Here is an 18102-nt window from a genome sequence, read left to right as displayed (position 1 = left end):
CTAAAAGCACAAGTGAAAACAGAAAAAAACAAACTGGACAAAATTTTAAACTTTTGGCTTCAAAAGATACCCATCAAAATGAACACTATTTACAGAATGAGAGAAAATATTTTCAAATCATCTATCCAGAATATATAAAGAATTCTTACAAGTCAATAATAAAAGGGACAGTTAACCACATTTTGAAAAGGGGAAAGGATCTGAACAGACATTTTTCCAAAGACATATAAATGGATGATAAGCTTGTGAACAGACAGTATCACTAACCATCAAGGGAATGCAAATCAAAGCCGACTTTTGAGATACGACTGCACAAGTTTTAGGGTAGCTACCTTTCAAAAAACAGAAAACAAGTTTGGTGAGGGTGTGCAGAAATCAGAAGGCTCTTATGCTGGTGGTGGAAATGGAAAATCAAAGAATCTGGCAGTTCTTCAAAGGGTTAACACACAGAGGTGCCACAGATCCCAGCAACTCCATTCCTAGGAATATAAAAAACTTGTTCACAGAGCATCACTACCAACAGCCCAAAGTGAAAAGAACCCAATATCCTTGTGAAGTGATAGACACGCAGCAGGTGGTCTATCCAATCCATGGAATGTTACTAACATCTGACGACAAAAGGAGTGAAGTATTGACATCCACTACAACACGGACAACGCTTTGCAAATCGTCCACGCTAAGTGAAGAAGCCGGACACAGAAGACCATACATTACACAGGCCCATTTCTATCAGTGGCCAGATCTGGTAAGTCTACAGCGAGACAAAGTAGATAGTGTTGCCTAGTGTTTGGGGGTGAGGGAATATGATAAGGTTTCTGAGGTGATGAAACCACCAACACCGAGTTACCAGCCATCCACGTGCCCACCCTCTCCAGTGTAGCAGAGGAAACAGGTCTCATACGGCCCACTCTCCACACCACCGTGACCCAGAGGACTCCCCTCCCACCCCTGCCTCCTGCACAGTCAAAGACAAGACCTCTGATGGACAAGGGCCCTAGGACGCAGCCCACTGCAACACAGGGCAGACCCCAGGGCTCCCAACGTTCTCTCTCAGCCAGGCGCTTGCCCAGCCCCTGCTGCACTGCATGGACCAAAGATCAGAATCACCAAGGACTCCATGCAAGTGAACTTTTTTTTTACAGTCTGTTTCTCACAATGCTTCAAGGAAAAGGTCATGGGGGACACACTGCCAGTTACTGACGGGGGTATGGAGCAGAGCATCAAAGACAACCCCGCACACCCTTGCCATCTCGGGTCTGGGAACACTTTCCACCCGAGAGGCGCGGGCCAGCCTCCGGCACCAGCTCCCCGACTCAGCTGCCTTCAGGCTCTGCCCAGCGCCGGCTCCTCCACTTCCCTCAGGCCCGGCCCCTTCCCCTCAGCTCCCCCCCACTGCCCCCACCCCAGTCCCTTCCCCAGAGCCCCGGGCTCCCGTCCCTCAATCCCGGCCTGGCCTGCTTCCTCAAGCCCGGGCCCTTGCCTCAGCCCCCGGCCCGCCCATCCCCTTCTCTGACCTCTGCCCCCAGCCCGGGGAAGCCGCGCGAAACCGCCAGTGCAAATGCCACGAAACCGCTCACCAACGCCCAGGGTCGGTCTGGCCAGGCTCGACACTGCCCAGCCACCACCGCGCCCGCTGCTCCCAGGGGCCCAGCTCCACTTCCGCTTCCACGAATGGGGCGGGCCGCACTCGGGTCCAGGGAGCCTCTCCTTGCATGAAACTCCTTTAGAACTGGGCTCTCCTGATCCCGTGGGTGAGGCTCAACGGTACAGCCTGGGGTTCAAATGGGACTGGACCAGGACGAGGACCAGGACAACAAAACACTAGTTCTGTGTCAACGAGGGAAGCCACCACCTTTCCAGATCTCACAGCGGGGCCTGCACGGAGGGCCCGGGGGATGCAGAATCACAAGTGATAACTACGAACCCCCCACAGCAGGAATGGAGCCTACCTGGCAAGAACCTTCTCTCTGGTCCGGGCTCCAGTGCGGTGTGCTGCCGCTATCTCCACCGCTGATCCATCAGGAGCAGCTCACACGTCTTCTAGAGAGTATGGTCACATGACCTGGACCTGGCCAATCGGTGTCTTCCACCACTCCACATGTTCCAGGGTGGCTATAGTCCAAAAAACAGAAAACAAGTTTGGTGAGGGTGTGCAGAAAGCAGAAGGCTCTTATGCTGGTGGTGGAAATGGAAAATCAAAGAATCGGGCAGTTCTTCAAAAGGTTAACACACAGAGGTGCCACAGATCCCAGCAACTCCATTCCTAGGTATAGAGAAAACTTGTTCACAGAGCATCACTACCAACAGCCCAAAGAGAAAAGAACCCAATATCCTTGTGAAGTGATAGACACGCAGCAGGTGGTCTATCCAATCCATGGAATGTTACTAACATCTGACGACAAAAGGAGTGAAGTACTGACATCCACTACAACACGGACAACGCTTTACAAATCGTCCACGCTAAGTGAAGAAGCCGGACACACAAGACCATACATTCTACAGGCCCATTTCTACGATAAGGAACACGATAAGGTTTCTGAGGTGATGAAAGCACCAACGCCGAGTTAGCCCTCCACGTGCCCACCCTCTCCAGTGTAGCAGAGGAAACAGGTCTCACACGGCCCACTCTCCACACCACCGTGACCCAGAGGACTCCCCTCCCACCCCTGCCTCCTGCACAGTCAAAGACAGGACCTCTGATGGACAAGGGCCCCAGGACGCAGCCCACTGCAACACAGGGCAGACCCCAGGGCTCCCAACGTTCTCTCTCAGCCAGGCGCTTGCCCAGCCCCTGCTGCACTGCACGGACCAAAGATCAGAATCACCAAGGACTCCATGCAAGTGAACTTTTTGACAGTCTGTTTCTCACAATGCTTCAAGGAAAAGGTCATGGGGGACACACTGCCAGTTACTGAGGGGGGTATGGAGCAGAGCATCAAAGACAACCCCGCACACCCTTACCATCTCGGGTCTGGGAACATTTTCCACCCCAAGAGGCGCGGGCCAGCCTCCGGAACCAGTTCTCCGACTCAACCGCCGTCAGGCTCTGCCCAGCGCCGGCCAGCGTGGCGGCGGGGCGAATTACGCGGTCGGCCCCGGCGGGTTAAGCCCCTAGCGAGCTCGGGGGCCAGGTCGCAGAAGAGCCCAGCGGGGCGCGCTGGCCCGTGACAGCTCAGAGCTCTGCCCAGTGGGAAGTGCGTTCCTCACACTCGCTCCTCCGGGCCAGACTCGAACAGATTCCAGGGGGAGGAAGCCGTGTCCCCCTTGACACAGACCCTCTCTAGGGGCACCAAGCTCCAATGAGAGTGATTCCCTTCCAGGTGACTCCCATCCCGCACCCTGAGGGGCTGTTCCCAACCAGAGCCGCTCCACTCTGCAGCCGTGCCGGTCGCTGCCTTTCCACTGACCTGGCTGCAACATCTCCCCGCCGGTGTGGGCCCCAGAAGTGGGAGGGAGTCGCCCATTCGGCCTTCGTGAGACCCCGGCCCCTCCCCCTCGGCCCTCCGCCCCTTGACCTCCCAAGTCGTGACCCTCTCCTTCCGGGAGGGCTCCTCTCTTTCCCTAGACCCTCTAGGCGCTCCGCCCCCTCCCTCTAACCCTCCAGGTTCTGGACCCCCTCCCCGGGGCTCCCCGCTCTTCCCGGGACCCTCTGGGCCCTTGGCCCCCTTCCCCGAACACTTAGGGCCCGGCCTCTCCCCCACCCCTTCCTCCCGAACCCCAGCTCCTCCACCCCTCCTGGAGGGCCCTTCTCTTATCCTAGACGCCCTCCTCAACTCTCTGGCCCCTTCCTCCCAGGAGCCCGGGCATCCTCCCCTCACACCCCGGACCCTCATCCCCAGCCACCTAAGGACCACGCACCCTGACCCCTCAGGCTCTGCCCCTTCTCGTGCCCCCAGCCCGCCCCCCTTTCTCCAACCTCATTCCCCTCCCCAGGACTTCCCTTAGGCCTGGTCCCGTCCCCTCAGTTCTCCAGTCCCCTTCTCTCAGCCCCCGGCTCCTTCCCTTCCCCTCAGCTCCTCGTTCCCCTACTCTTCTCTCAGCCCCCGGCCCCTTCGCTCAGCCCCCGGCTCCTCCACTTCCCTCAGTCCCTCGGTCCCCTTCCCTCAGGCCCGGCCCCTTCCCCTCAGCCCCCCCGTCCCTTCCCCAGAGCCCTGGGCCCCGTCCCTCAATCCCGGCCCGCTTCCTCAAGCCCGGGCCCTTCCCTCAGCCCCCGGCCCGCCCAGCCCCTTCTCTGACCTCCGCCCCCAGCCCGGGGAAGCCTCGCCCGCGTTCCCCCCGCGCGCGAAACCGCCAGCGGAAATGCGAAGAAACCGCCGCTTTCTTTCCATTTCGGGACCTGGGGGCGCCCAGGGACCGCAGCTGAGGAACACGCCCGTCCCTCCACCCGGCGGAGGCCGAGGTCACTCACCGACGCCCAGAGTCGATCTGGCCCGGCTAGACACTGCCCAGCCACCGCCGCACCGGCCGCGCCCGCTGCGCCCGCCGCTCCGGAAGAGGAGCTCTGGTTCTGCCAGAAGGGGTGGGGCTGGGTGAGGTCAGGCTACAGCAGTGGGAGGGGCGTGAGGTCAGCCTGGGGCAGTTGGTGGCCTTCCTGCGCAGGTCAGGGCAGAGCCGCCGGCCTGAGAATGAGGGCGCTGCTGAGCCCAGGGGTTGGCAGCGCTGGTTCCCGCTGTGGTCCCGGAGCTCCACCTGAAACCTGAGGGAAGCCTTCTGCCAGTGAGTCCTCTGCTGCTTCTCTGTCAGCTTGTTTGAAGCACGCTGGGTTTTCTGCCCCGCTGGCTAAGTGTTGACCCTGGAAATGCAACTGTGTGGGTTTTGGCTGATTCAGGGAAGGAATGCCAGATGACACTTGGAGACTCCAGTTTAATCTGAATTCAGGTCATATCTATTTTTTCTTTTTTTTTTGCGTTTTTTCAATGAGTTTATTTATTTGTGGTTGTGCAGGGTCTTCATGCTTTGTGGGCTTTTCTCTAGCTGCGGCGAGCAGGGGCTGCTCTCCAGTTGGGGGGGGCGTAGGCTTCTCACTGCGGTGGCTCCTCTTGTTGCAGAGCACGGGTTCTGGTGCCCACAGACCTCAGTACTGTGGCTCCCACGCTCCAGAGCGCCGACCCAGAGGCTGTGATGCATGGACTCAGCTGGTCTGCCATCTGGGTTCTTCCCAGACCAGGGGTGGAACTCGCGACCCCTGCTTTGGCAGGGGGGCGATTCTTTACCACTGAGCTGCCAGGAAAGCCCTCAGGCTATTTTAGATGCTAGTTTTCCACGCTTCTATCTGGTGAGAGAGGCCTGGGAGCTGGCTGTCCTCAGCCACAGTCCTCGCTCTGCCATCAAATGTGCCGGGGCTTCTGGCAAGCGCCTGCTCCTCCCTCAGTTGTGTCTGACTCTTTGCGACCCCATGGACCATAGCCCGCCAGGCTCCTGTCCATGGGATTTCCCAGCAAGACTACTGGAGTGTGGTGCCATTTCCTTCTCCAAGGTCATATCTCTTGAAAGTGAAGTGGAAGTCCGTCATTCGTGTCCGACTCTTGTGACTTCATGGGCTATACAATCCATGGAATTCTCCAGGCCAGAATACTGGAGTGGGTAGCCTTTCCCTTCTTCAGGGGATCTTCCCAGTCCAGGGAATGAACCCAGGTCCCCCGCATTGCAATCAGATTCTTTACCAGCTGAGCCACCATGAAGCCACCAGAGATGCCCATGAATACTGGAGTGGGTCGCCTGTCCCTTCTGCAGCCAATCAGGATTCCGACCCAGGAATCACACCGGGTCTCCTGCATGGCAGGAGAATTCTTTACCAGCTGAGCTATCAGAGAAGCCCAGTATCTCTTAAGGCCAGCTATTCATTGATATCTCTGAAGGCCAGCTATTCTTTGTAGGATTTCCCTAATTAGTCTTCACAGGAGTAAGGTAGCAACGTGCTAAGGTCGCAATTGATGCCCTTTTTCTAGAAAAGAAAAGTGGGGCTCAAAGGAGTGGGTAACACAGCTACAGCAAGGAAGTGTGTACCTAGACAAAACCCCCAGATTGCTGTTAGAACTCAGGGAAGCCATGTGGTGTGGCTTGTTCATGTGACAAGGGCTAAGGCTCCCAGCCCACCCTGGATGCTGTGGGGACCTGATTTGGTAACTGCCCTCTGGCAGCTCTGAGACTCACAGAAGCAGTTTGCACTGAAGAGAGGAAGAACACATCCCTTCATCCTCCCCACCACACCCTCTGGGTACTCCCACACCCTGCCCCCTTTCTCTTGCTTTGTGAGGGAATAAGTGTCACGCTCAGGTGACCACATTGGCTGTCCACTGTTCACGAGGTACCAACTGGAGCTGCTACAGGAGAGGCCAAGAGCCTTTGCCCCTGAGTACCTCTGTTTCCTTTGCACTGTGGGGGCCCTGCTCCACACTTGCACACCAGAGGCCTTTTCTGAGACATGCAGGGAACCTCCCTCAGTTTGCAACAGGTTGCATCCATCGCTGTCCATTCAATGCCTCCCTTGAAATTCAGCTCATGAGCTCCGTTGTCTGCTTCGCGGCCCACCTGGCTGCCACAGGAGGAACAGAGCTGACAATGAATCCAAAGCTCAGCTCTGACAGCTGGGAATCTGTGTATAAAGGACCTGATTATTCACGCTGTAGAGGCTGTAGTAGGCTCCAGGGATCCGTAACCAGGGCTTGGGCCAAAGTGACTCCACAGCTGTTTTAATGCCTGGGGAGGGTTCTGGCTATAGTGGGGGTGGGGTGAGTGTCCTGAGGTTCTGAAGGCCCACTGTGTGTAGGTTCACGGCGCACAGAGAAGAGAAGGCGGAGTCCTGCCCTGGAGGTGGTCACAGCTCATGGACGAGCCAGCCAGGCAGGCAGGGCACGATAGCACCTGATCTGACTTCATGAGTGAATGGTGTGGGGGCAGAGGAAGAGAACCAGGTCTGCTCCCTTATGTGGTGCCCGGGGAAGGTTGTCATCAGACTAAACACTAACTATGGTGATGAGCATCACTGCTGTGTGCAAAAGGTTTACATTGGCGTGTGTCTTCATCTGAGCGCTCAGGCTGTCTCTAGACAAGACTGGCCATGGGCATTGCCTCTCCTTCCAACTTGAGATGTTTCATCCCTTCCTTACTGAACATTCATTTCCAAGAGGGTTTTTGGGCCACAAGGATATTGGGATTTTCTCTAGCTTTGTCTCAGGAGGAACGCGTTTCCAGTTGTTGGTGTGGTTTGTTTTTCCCGCTGTCTTTCTTGGTTTATTTTGTGAATTTGTTTCTGCCAGAGGAATAGCTCAGAATCTGCCTTCTGGCTGAGATGTGACACTGACAACAGCAAAGCCTACCTGGATATCATGACCACATTTGCCGAAAGGGCTTTGTTTTGCAGAAGACCTCTTGAAAGTACCTACACGGTCCTTTCAGATACCCAAAGGCTATTTGAAATGAAATTAAAAAAAAGAATTCTTAAGTTTAGTCTTACAATATGTGGGGAGTCAGCAAAATCCCCTGGAGAAGGGAAACACTACCCACTCCAGTATTCTGGCCTAGAGAATTCCATGGAGTATATAGTCCATGGGGTTGCAAAGAATCAGACAGAATCGGAGGACTGAACTACAACAGCAGTGAAGCTTCAGCATTTGTCAAACAGAGACACCAACACTATTTGCATGACTCTGTGCGTGTTCAGGTGCTCATTCGTGTCCGACTCTTTGCAGCCCTGTGGACTGTAGCCCCCAAGATCCTCTATCCGTGGAATTTTTCAGGCAAGAATACTGAAATGGGTTGCCATTTCCTCCGCCAGGGGATCTTCCCGACCCAGGGCTTGAACCCGGGTCCCCTCCAGGTCCTACATTGCCTGGCAGGTTCTTTTCTGCTGAGCCACCTGGGAAACAAGTCATTACATCCCTGGCTTATGCTAAAGTGCTTCACTTAGCGTCTGGTACTCGGGAAATTCTCACTGGTGATGTGAATATTCAGTCATCTATCATTATTGCTCATAAAATAATGGAATGGCCGTGCTCACAAAGGAGAAAGAAGAGCCTTTCCAAGTCCAGTCAAATCCTTCGCCACACATCTTTTTTAAAACTTCTGACTTTGAAATAAACATGAAGCATAAAGACATTGGTTATGGCCACCAGAAAAGATCGAGTCGTCCTAATAAGTGACGAGGCTTCTCCCGGTTCCAACATGCATGCATTGTTTCCCCGGCACGACCCAGCACTTCTCTGACAGCAGCTGGGGGTCCTGCAACTTAACTCAGTGTGGACACTGCCTATCTGGGGGTAGTGCCAGACCCCACAGGTTAAAGGCCCAGCCCTACAAGACCCTCCCACCACTCCAGCCATCATTTGCAAGCCCAGATTGTCACCTGCACCTAGACCCACCGGCTACCCATTCAGAGGTTCTAACGTCTTTGGGTTCTATTCATTTGTCAAGTGGTCAGGGAACTCAGAGAAACATGTTGCCTACTAGGTCACAGCTTTAATGTTAAAGGTAATAAAGTCAGGAACAGCAGATGGAAGGGGATGCACAAGACAGGCTGTGTGGAGGGGAGGCACGGAACTTCAAGCTCTCCAAGCCCCGCTTTCCCCAAATCTGCATGTGTTCATCAACCCAGAAGCTGTCCAGACCCTGTTTGGGGGATTTTATGGAGGAGTCATCACACAAGCACAGTTGATTAAATCACTGGCTGGTGGTGATCGCTTCAACCAGAAGCACTTCTGGCTTTCCCAGACATGGTGGGGGGAGGTGGTGTGGGGGAGGAACTGGAAGTTCCAATCCTCTAACCATATGCTTCATTACCCTGGCAAGCAATGCCCGCCTTTCGAAAGGAGGCACTCTCGGAACAGTCACCTCATTCACCTACCAAGAGACACCTTGACTGCTCTCCCCACTTAGGAAATTCCCAGAGTGAGGAGCTCTGTGCCAGGAGTGGGGGACAAAGACCAAAAATATATTTCTTATTATCAGTACAAATCACAACATCACAGTGACCCCAAATTTCAGTGATAATTTGGTTCTATAGCCTTAAAAGTTTTTCAGCAGTTGATTGGACCTTTTTAAAAAAAAAATTGGGGGGCCACACCTCGAAGCTTGCAGGGATCTTAGTTCCCCAACCAGGGACTGAACCCACACTCCCTGCATAGGAAGGCAGAGTGTTAACTGCTGGGCCACCAGGGAAGTCCCTGATTGGGCCTTTTTTAGATAAAATGTTACGGTGGCATCAACTAAATGGTTCAGGATTTCAAAAAGCTGGCGCTGAGCATGGGCCATCTTCCTGTGGTGTCTTCAGATCATAACTGACTTTTCCATGGCCGCTGCAGCCCCAAGCTTTCCCCTGAGATGAGTCAGGCCCCAGGAAGCCTGTTGCCTTCCCCTGCTCTATTCAGGGGCTGCCGGGCACAGGCAGCGTGCGGGGTATGCGCGGGTCCAGCCAGCACCATTAGCGGACAGATGCCCGGGATGACTCATTCCTGGGGTGCTCTGATTACAAGAAGTGAGAGGGTTTGGAGAACAAGATAGCCTAGGAGAGAGCCCAGCCACATCACCTTGCCCATTTTGAAACAAATTTGGGGCTTATGCGTCTTCCCCAGGGAGAAAGAAATCCATGGACTCCAATTGGATACTCAAACAATGACCCCCAATTATGAAGAGTCTTAAAGTGGGATTTCTCAGCCTTGGGATTGCTGGCATTTGATATCTTGCAGCATTCCTAAATACAACCAGAAATGTCCTCAGATGTCACCAGTGTCCCCCGGACCCCAACATGAGGGCCAGCTGGACAGGCTTGACCAGGAGCAGGGATGAATGAAATGAAAGTTGCTTGGTCATGTCCAACTCTTTGCGACTCCATGGACTATACTTATAGAGTCGATGGAATTCTCCAGGCCAGAATACTGGAGTGGGTGGCCTTTCCCTTCACCAGGGGATCTTGCCAACGCAAGGATCGGACCCAGGTCTCCCGCATTGCAGGCAGATTCTTTACCGGCTAAATGGCAAGAGAGGCCCAAGGGAAGCCCAGGAGCAGGGATGGGGGGATGCAAAAGGACAGTGAAGCAAGAGGAATGGGGGCAGATGAGCAAGTCAGTCCTCCTGAGATGTCTGCTGGCCTGGTCGTCTGCAGTTGTGATCAGGCAGGGTGTGGAGGTCACAGGGGCGCAGAGGTGTGTGACCCCCTTTGCTCCCCCTTGGCCAGCAAGTGTGTGAGGCTGAGCCGCTCCGGGGCAACATGGGCTTTGAGCCCCACACAGGCAAGGCCCCTGTGTGCAGCACGAGCCTTTCTCCCAAGTCAGGAGGTTTGTTGTTGAGAAGACATCCCGTAATGACCGGGGGAAGACCAGCCTGGCTGAGGTCGTGATCAATTGGTGGATTTTAGGGACACGGAACATTGGGTGTCCCAGGTGGGGCTTCTGATACCGACATCCACAACCTGGGGGAGGAGGCTTAAAACAATACGAATCGATTCTCTCCCAGTTCTGGGGGCCAGAAGTCTAAAGCCGAGGGTCAACAGGACCCGGACCCCGACCCGGGCTCTGGGGCAACGTCACTCCGGCTCTTCCAGCTTCGGGGTCTCCAGGCATTCCTGGCTTTGTGGCCACAGCCCCCCAGCATCTGCTTCCCCCTCACTCGGCCTCCTCTCTGTGTGTCTCTCCACCTCTTATAAAGACACCCATCACTCTGCATAAGGCCCACCTAATCCTCTGTAACCTTATCTAACTTGATTTCATCTGCAAAGACCCCATTTCTGAATAAAGCCCTCCTCGCAGATATGGGGAGTTGGGGTGTGGGTATCTCTTTTGGAGGGCACCATTCATCCCACAAGAAAGCTGAGACTTTACACATGAGCAGTTATCCCAGGAGTGGGGGGAGTTTACACGGGACCCCTCGAGTACAGCCGTAGGTGGGGAAGGCATGGCTCGTGGTTGGAGGGCTGAGCAGGGCAGGTGGTCTGGCGGGGACCAAGCCTTGGCCTGGCTGCCTCGGTAGAGGGTTCCGGGGGGTGCATGGAAGCCCCTGAGGTCATCAGGATGCAGGTTCTGAGTTAGCAGGTCTAGGAGTGCCCCACACTGGGCTTCTCACCTGCTCCCAGGGTATATAAACTGCTGACCCTGGTCCATGCTTGGAGGTGCAAGGAGCGTGCAGGCCTGTTTCCCAGGAGCCGTCAGAAGCTTCCCCAAGGAAGCCCCCCGCCCCTGCAGTGTCCACACAAGTTCCCGATCCCCTGTCTGGTGCTCCAGAGGTAGCCCAGACAGAGACCCGCACACACACTGGGTGCATGCCCTGGCTTTGAGGTTGGACTTGAAAAATGCTGATGGATTTCAGGTACAAGGAAACATGTTGGCCCACAAGCTGCTCTTGTCCGTTTCCTGGGAACCCTGGCCATCGGAGGGACAGGGCAGTGGGGGATGGGCGGAAGAGGCGCTCCTGCAGAAGGAAGGCCTGGGCCGCCTGCCTCCAGGACCCTTCTCCCACCATTTCCATCCTCTCTGCTGTCCCAGGGGTCTCTGACATGACACCCCTCCTGGACCCTGATGTGTGAAACTGACTTAGGGGGCCGTCTTCTGGATCAAGCTGTCAGATCATAATTCGATAACGAGGGCCCCTCTTGTGGGTGGCTGGGGAAGCAATTTTTAGGCTGAGTTCCTCTGGGCCCACGGTGCCTGGAGGAGGGTGGGGGGCAAGTGGGTCACCTCTGGTCACAGCCAGTCGGCCAGGCTCAGCCTCCATCCGTTCTGTATGCGAAGTTATGAGCACGATTCTTCCTGACCCACCAGTACCCGCTCTGCTGGGTGCCTGGCCCGGGGCACCCAGTGTGTGTGCGGGTCTCTCTCTGGGCTACCTCTGGGGCATCAGACAGGGGATCGGGGACTGGTGTGGACACTGCAGGGGCGGGGGGGCTTCCTTGGGGAAGCTTCTGACGGCTCCTGGGAAACAGGCCTGCACGCTCCTTGCACCTCCAAGCATGGACCAGGGTCAGCAGTTTATACACCCTGGGAGCAGGTGAGAAGCCCAGTGTGGGGCACTCCTAGACCTGCTAACTCAGAACCTGCATCCTGATGACCTCAGGGGCTTCCATGCACCCCCCGGAACCCTCTACCGAGGCAGCCAGGCCAAGGCTTGGTCCCCGCCAGACCACCTGCCCTGCTCAGCCCTCCAACCACGAGCCATGCCTCCCCTACCCAAGGCTGTACTCGAGGGTTCCCGCATGAACTCCCCCCACTCCTGGGATAACCGCTCATGTGTAATGTCTCAGCTTTGTTGCGGGATGAATGGTGCCCTCCAAAAGAGACACCCACACCTCAACTCCTCATATCTGCGAAGAGGGCTTTATTCGGAAATGAGGTCTTTGCAGATGAAATCAAGTTAGATAAGGTTACAGAGGATTAGGTGGGCCTTATGCAGAGTGACGGGTGTCTTTATAAGAGGCTGAAGAAACACAGAGAGGAGGCCGTGTGAGGGGGAAGTGGATGCTGGGGGGCTGTGGCCACAAAGCCAGGAATGCCTGGAGCCCCCGAAACTGGAAGAGCCGGGAGTGACGCTCCCCCAGAGCCTGGGTCGGGGTCCTGGTCCTGTTGACCCTCGGCTTTAGACTTCTGGCCCCCAGAACTGGGAGAGAGTCGATTCGTATTGTTTTAAGCCTCCCCGTCAACCCAGGTTGTGGATGTCGGTATCAGAAGCCCCACCTGGGACACCCAATGTTCCGTGTCCCTAAAATCCACCAATTGATCACGACCTCAGCCAGGCTGGTCTTCCCCCGGTCATCACGGGATGTCTTCTCAACAGTAAACCTCCTGACTTGGGAGAAAGGCTCGTGCTGCACACAGGGGCCTCGCCTGTGTGGGGCTCAAAGCCCATGTTGCCTCGGAGTGGCTCAGCCTCACACACTCGCTGGCCCAGGGGGAGCAAAGGGGGTCACACACCTCTGCGCCCCTGTGACCTCCACACCCTGCCTGGTCACAACTGCAGACGACCAGGCCAGCAGACATCTCAGGAGGACAGACTTCACCTGCCCCCATTCCTCTTGCTTCACTGTCCTTTTGCATCCCCCCATCCCTGCTCCTGGGCTTCCCTGGGGCCTCTCTTGCGATTTAGCCGGTAAAGAATCTGCCTGCAATGCCGGAGACCTGGGTCTGATCCTTGTGTTGGCAAGATCCCCTGGTGAAGGGAAAGGCAACCCACTCCAGTATTCTGGCCTGGAGAATTCCATCGACTCTATAAGTATAGTCTATGGGGTTGCAGAGTTGGACATGACCGAGCAACTTTCATTTCATTCATCCCTGCTCCTGGTCAAGCCTGTCCAGCTGTCCCTCATGTTGGGGTCCAAGGAACACTGGTGAAATCTGAGGACATTTTTGGTTGTATTTAGGAATGCTGCAAGATATCAAATGCCAGCAATCCCAAAGCTGAGAAATCCCACTTTAAGACTCTTCATCTTTTGAGGGTCATTGCTCGAGTATCCAATTGGAGTCCATGGATTTCTTTCTCCCTGGGGAAGACGCATAAGCCCCAAATTTGTTTCAAAATGGGCAAGGTGATGTGGCTGGGCTCTCTCCTAGACTATCTTGTTCTCCAAACCCTCTCATTTCTTGTAATCAGAGCACCCCAGGAATGAGTCATCCCGGGCATCTGTCCGCTAATGGTGCTGGCTGGACCTGCTCACACCCCGCACGCTGCCTGTGCCCGGCAGCCCCTGAATAGAGCAGGGGAAGGCAACAGGCTTCCTGGGGCCTGACTCATCTCAGGGGAAAGCTTGGGGCTGCAGCGGCCATGGAAAAGTCAGTTATGATCTGAAGACACCACAGGAAGGTGGCCCATGCTCAGCGCCAGCTTTTTGAAATCTTGAACCATTTAGTTGATGCCACGGTAACAGTTTTATCTAAAAAAGGCCCAATCAGGGACTTCCCTGGTGGCCCAGCAGTTAACACTCTGCCTTCCTATGCAGGGAGTGTGGGTTCAGTCCCTGGTTGGGGAACTAAGATCCCTGCAAGCCTCGAGGTGTGGCCCCCCCAATTTTTGTTTAAAAAAGGTCCAATCAACTGCTGAGAAAATTTTAAGGCTATAGAACCAAATTATCACTGAAATTTGGGGTCACTGTGATGTTGTGATCTGTACTAATAATAAGAAATGTATTTTTGGTCTTTGTCCCCCACTCCTGGCACAGAGCTCCTCACTCTGGGAATTTCCTAAGTGGGGAGAGCAGTCAAGGTGTCTCTTGGTAGGTGAATGAGGTGACTGTTCCGAGAGTGCCTCCTTTCGAAAGGCGGGCATTGCTTGCCAGGGTAACGAAGCACATGGTTAGAGGATTGGAACTTCCAGTTCCTCCCCCACACCACCTCCCCCCACCATGTCTGGGAAAGCCAGAAGTGCTTCTGGTTGAAGCGATCACCACCAGCCAGTGATTTAATCAATTGTGCCTGTGTGATGACTCCTCCATAAAATCCCCCAAACAGGGTTTGGACAGCTTCTGGGTTGATGAACACATGCAGATTTGGGGAAAGTGGGGCTTGGAGAGCTTGAAGTTCCGTGCCTCCTCTCCACAGAGCCTGTCCTGTGCATCCCCTTCCATCTGCTGTTCCTGAGTTTATTACCTTTAACATTAAAGCTGTGACCTAGTAGGCAACATGTTTCTCTGAGTTCCCTGACCACTCGACAAATGAATAGAACCCAAAGACGTCAGAACCTCTGAATGGGTAGCCGGTGGGTCTAGGTGCAGGTGACAATCTGGGCTTGCAAATGATGGCTGGAGTGGTGGGAGGGTCTTGTAGGGCTGGGCCTTTAAACTGTGGGGTCTGGCACTACCCCCAGATAGGCAGTGTCCACATTGAGTTAAGTTGCAGGACCCCCAGCTGCTGTCAGAGAAGTGCTGGGTCGTGCCGGGGAAACAATGCATGCATGTTGGAACCGGGAGAAGCCTCGTCACTTATTAGGACGACTCGATCTTTTCTGGTGGCCATAACCAATGTCTTTATGCTTCATGTTTATTTCAAAGTCAGAAGTTTTAAAAAAGATATGTGTGGCGAAGGATTTGATTGGACTTGGAAAGGCTCTTCTTTCTCCTTTGTGAGCACGGCCATTCCATTATTTTATGAGCAATAATGATAGATGACTGAATATTCACATCACCAGTGAGAATTTCCCGAGTACCAGACGCTAAGTGAAGCACTTTAGCATAAGCCAGGGATGTAATGACTTGTTTCCCAGGTGGCTCAGCAGAAAAGAACCTGCCAGGCAATGTAGGACCTGGAGGGGACCTGGGTTCAAACCTGGGTCGGGAAGATCCCCTGGCGGAGGAAATGGCAACCCATTTCAGTATTCTTGCCTGAAAAATTCCACAGATAGAGGATCTTGGGGGCTACAGTCCACAGGGCTGCAAAGAGTCGGACACGAATGAGCACCTGAACACGCACAGAGTCATGCAAATAGTGTTGGTGTCTCTGTTTGACAAATGCTGAAGCTTCACTGCTGTTGTAGTTCAGTCCTCCGATTCTGTCTGATTCTTTGCGACCCCATGGACTATATACTCCATGGAATTCTCTAGGCCAGAATATTGGAGTGGGTAGTGTTTCCCTTCTCCAGAGGATTTTCCTGACTCCCCACATATTGTAAGACTAAACTTAAGAATTCTTGTTTTTTATTTCATTTCTGAAAGGACTGTGTAGGTACTTTCAAGAGGTCTTCTGCAAAACAAAGCCCTTTCGGCACATGTGGTCATGATATCCAGGTAGGCTTTGCTGTTGTAAGTGTCACATCTCAGCCAGAAGGCAGATTCTGAGCTATTCCTCTGGCAGAAACAAATTCACAAAATAAACCAAGAAAGACAGCGGGAAAAACAAACCACACCAACAACTGGAAACGCGTTCCTCCTGAGACAAAGCTAGAGAAAATCCCAATATCCTTGTGGCCCAAAAACCCTCTTGGAAATGAATATTCAGTAAGGAAGGGATGAAACATCTCAAGTTGGAAGGAGAGGCAATGCCCATGGCCAGTCTTGTCTAGAGACAGCCTGAGCGCTCAGATGAAGACACACGCCAATGTAAACCCTTTGCACACAGCAGTGATGGTCATCACCATAGTTAGTGTTTAGTCTGATGACAACCTTCCCCGGGCACCACATAAGGGAGCAGACCTGGTTCTCTTCCTCTGCCCCCACACCATTCACTCATGAAGTCAGATCAGGTGCTATCGTGCCCTGCCTGCCTAGCTGGCTCGTCCATGAGCTGTGACCACCTCCAGGGCAGGACTCCGCCTTCTCTTCTCTGTGCGCCGTGAACCTACACACAGTGGGCCTTCAAAACCTCAGGACACTCACCCCACCCCCACTATAGCCAGAACCCTCCCCAGGCATTAAAACAGCTGTGGAGTCACTTTGGCCCAAGCCCTGGTTACGGATCCCTGGAGCCTACTATAGCCTCTACAGCGTGAATAATCAGGTCCTTTATACACAGATTCCCAGCTGTCAGATCTGAGCTTTGGATTCATTGTCAGCTCTGTCCCTCCTGTGGCAGCCAGGTGGGCCGCGAAGCAGACAACGGAGCTCATGAGCTGAATTTCAAGGGAGGCATTGAATGGACAGCGATCGATGCAACCTGTTGCAAACTGAGGGAGGTTCCCTGCATGTCTCAGAAAAGGCCTCTGGTGTGCAAGTGTGGAGCAGGGCCCCCACAGTGCAAAGGAAACAGAGGTACTCAGGGGCAAAGGCTCTTGGCCTCTCCTGTAGCAGCTCCAGTTGGTACCTCGTGAACAGTGGACAGCCAATGTGGTCACCTGAGCGTGACACTTATTCCCTCACAAAGCAAGAGAAAGGGGGCAGGGTGTGGGAGTACCCAGAGGGTGTGGTGGGGAGGATGAAGGGACGTGTTCTTCCTCTCTTCAGTGCAAACTGCTTCTGTGAGTCTCAGAGCTGCCAGAGGGCAGTTACCAAATCGGGTCCCCACAGCATCCAGGGTGGGCTGGGAGCCTTAGCCCTTGTCACATGAACAAGCCACACCACATGGCTTCCCTGAGTTCTAACAGCAGAATCTGGGGGTTTTGTCTAGGTACACACTTCCTTGCTGTAGCTGTGTTACCCACTCCTTTGAGCCCCACTTTTCTTTTCTAGAAAAAGGGCATCAATTGCGACCTTAGCAGGTTGCTACCTTACTCCTGTGAAGACTAATTAGGGAAATCCTACAAAGAATAGCTGGCCTTCAGAGATATCAGTGAATAGCTGGCCTTAAGAGATACTGGGCTTCTCTGATAGCTCAGCTGGTAAAGAATTCTCCTGCCATGCAGGAGACCCGGTGTGATTCCTGGGTCGGGAATCCTGATTGGCTGCAGAAGGGACAGGCTACCCACTCCAGTATTCATGGGCATCTCTGGTGGCTTCATGGTGGCTCAGCTGGTAAAGAATCTGATTGCAATGCGGGGGACCTGGGTTCATTCCCTGGACTGGGAAGATCCCCTGAAGAAGGGAAAGGCTACCCACTCCAGTATTCTGGCCTGGAGAATTCCATGGATTGTATAGCCCATGAGGTCGCAAGAGTCGGACACGAATGACGGACTTCCACTTCACTTTCAAGAGATATGACCTTGGAGAAGGAAATGGCACCACACTCCAGTAGTCTTGCTGGGAAATCCCATGGACAGGAGCCTGGCGGGCTATGGTCCGTGGGGTCGCAAAGGGTCAGACACGACTGAGGGAAGAGCAGGCGCTTGCCAGAGGCCCCGGCGCTTTTGATGGCAGAGCCAGGACTGTGGCTGAGGACTGCCAGCTCCCAGGCCTCTCTCACCAGATAGGAGCGTGGAAAACTAGAATCTAAAATAGCCTGAGGGCTTTCCTGGCAGCTCAGTGGTAAAGAATCGCCCCCCTGCCAAAGCAGGGGACACGAGTTCCACCCCTGGTCTGGGAAGACCCCAGATGGCAGGCCAGCTGAGTCCATGCATCACAGCCTCTGGGTCGGTGCTCTGGAGCGTGGGAGCCACAGTACTGAGGTCTGTGGGCACCAGAACCCGTGCTCTGCAACAAGAGGAGCCACCGCAGTGAGAAGCCTACGCCCCCCTAACTGGAGAGCAGCCCCTGCTCGCCGCAGCTAGAGAAAAGCCCACACAGCATGAAAACCCTGCACAACCACAAATAAATAAACTCAT

General features: G+C 54.3%; 1 protein-coding gene across 1 annotated transcript in view; it reads right to left on the bottom strand.

The window, feature by feature from the left end:
• The window catches only part of LOC122431618, a 636199-nt gene that overhangs the window by 352134 nt on the left and 265963 nt on the right, over nucleotides 1–18102 (bottom strand). The window lies entirely within an intron of this gene.

The sequence above is a fragment of the Cervus canadensis genome, chromosome 30, assembly GCF_019320065.1.
Source record: "Cervus canadensis isolate Bull #8, Minnesota chromosome 30, ASM1932006v1, whole genome shotgun sequence".
NCBI classification, from domain to species: domain Eukaryota; kingdom Metazoa; phylum Chordata; class Mammalia; order Artiodactyla; family Cervidae; genus Cervus; species Cervus canadensis.
Note: the sequence above shows the minus strand (reverse complement) of the source record. Positions and strands in the feature narration are given on the sequence as shown.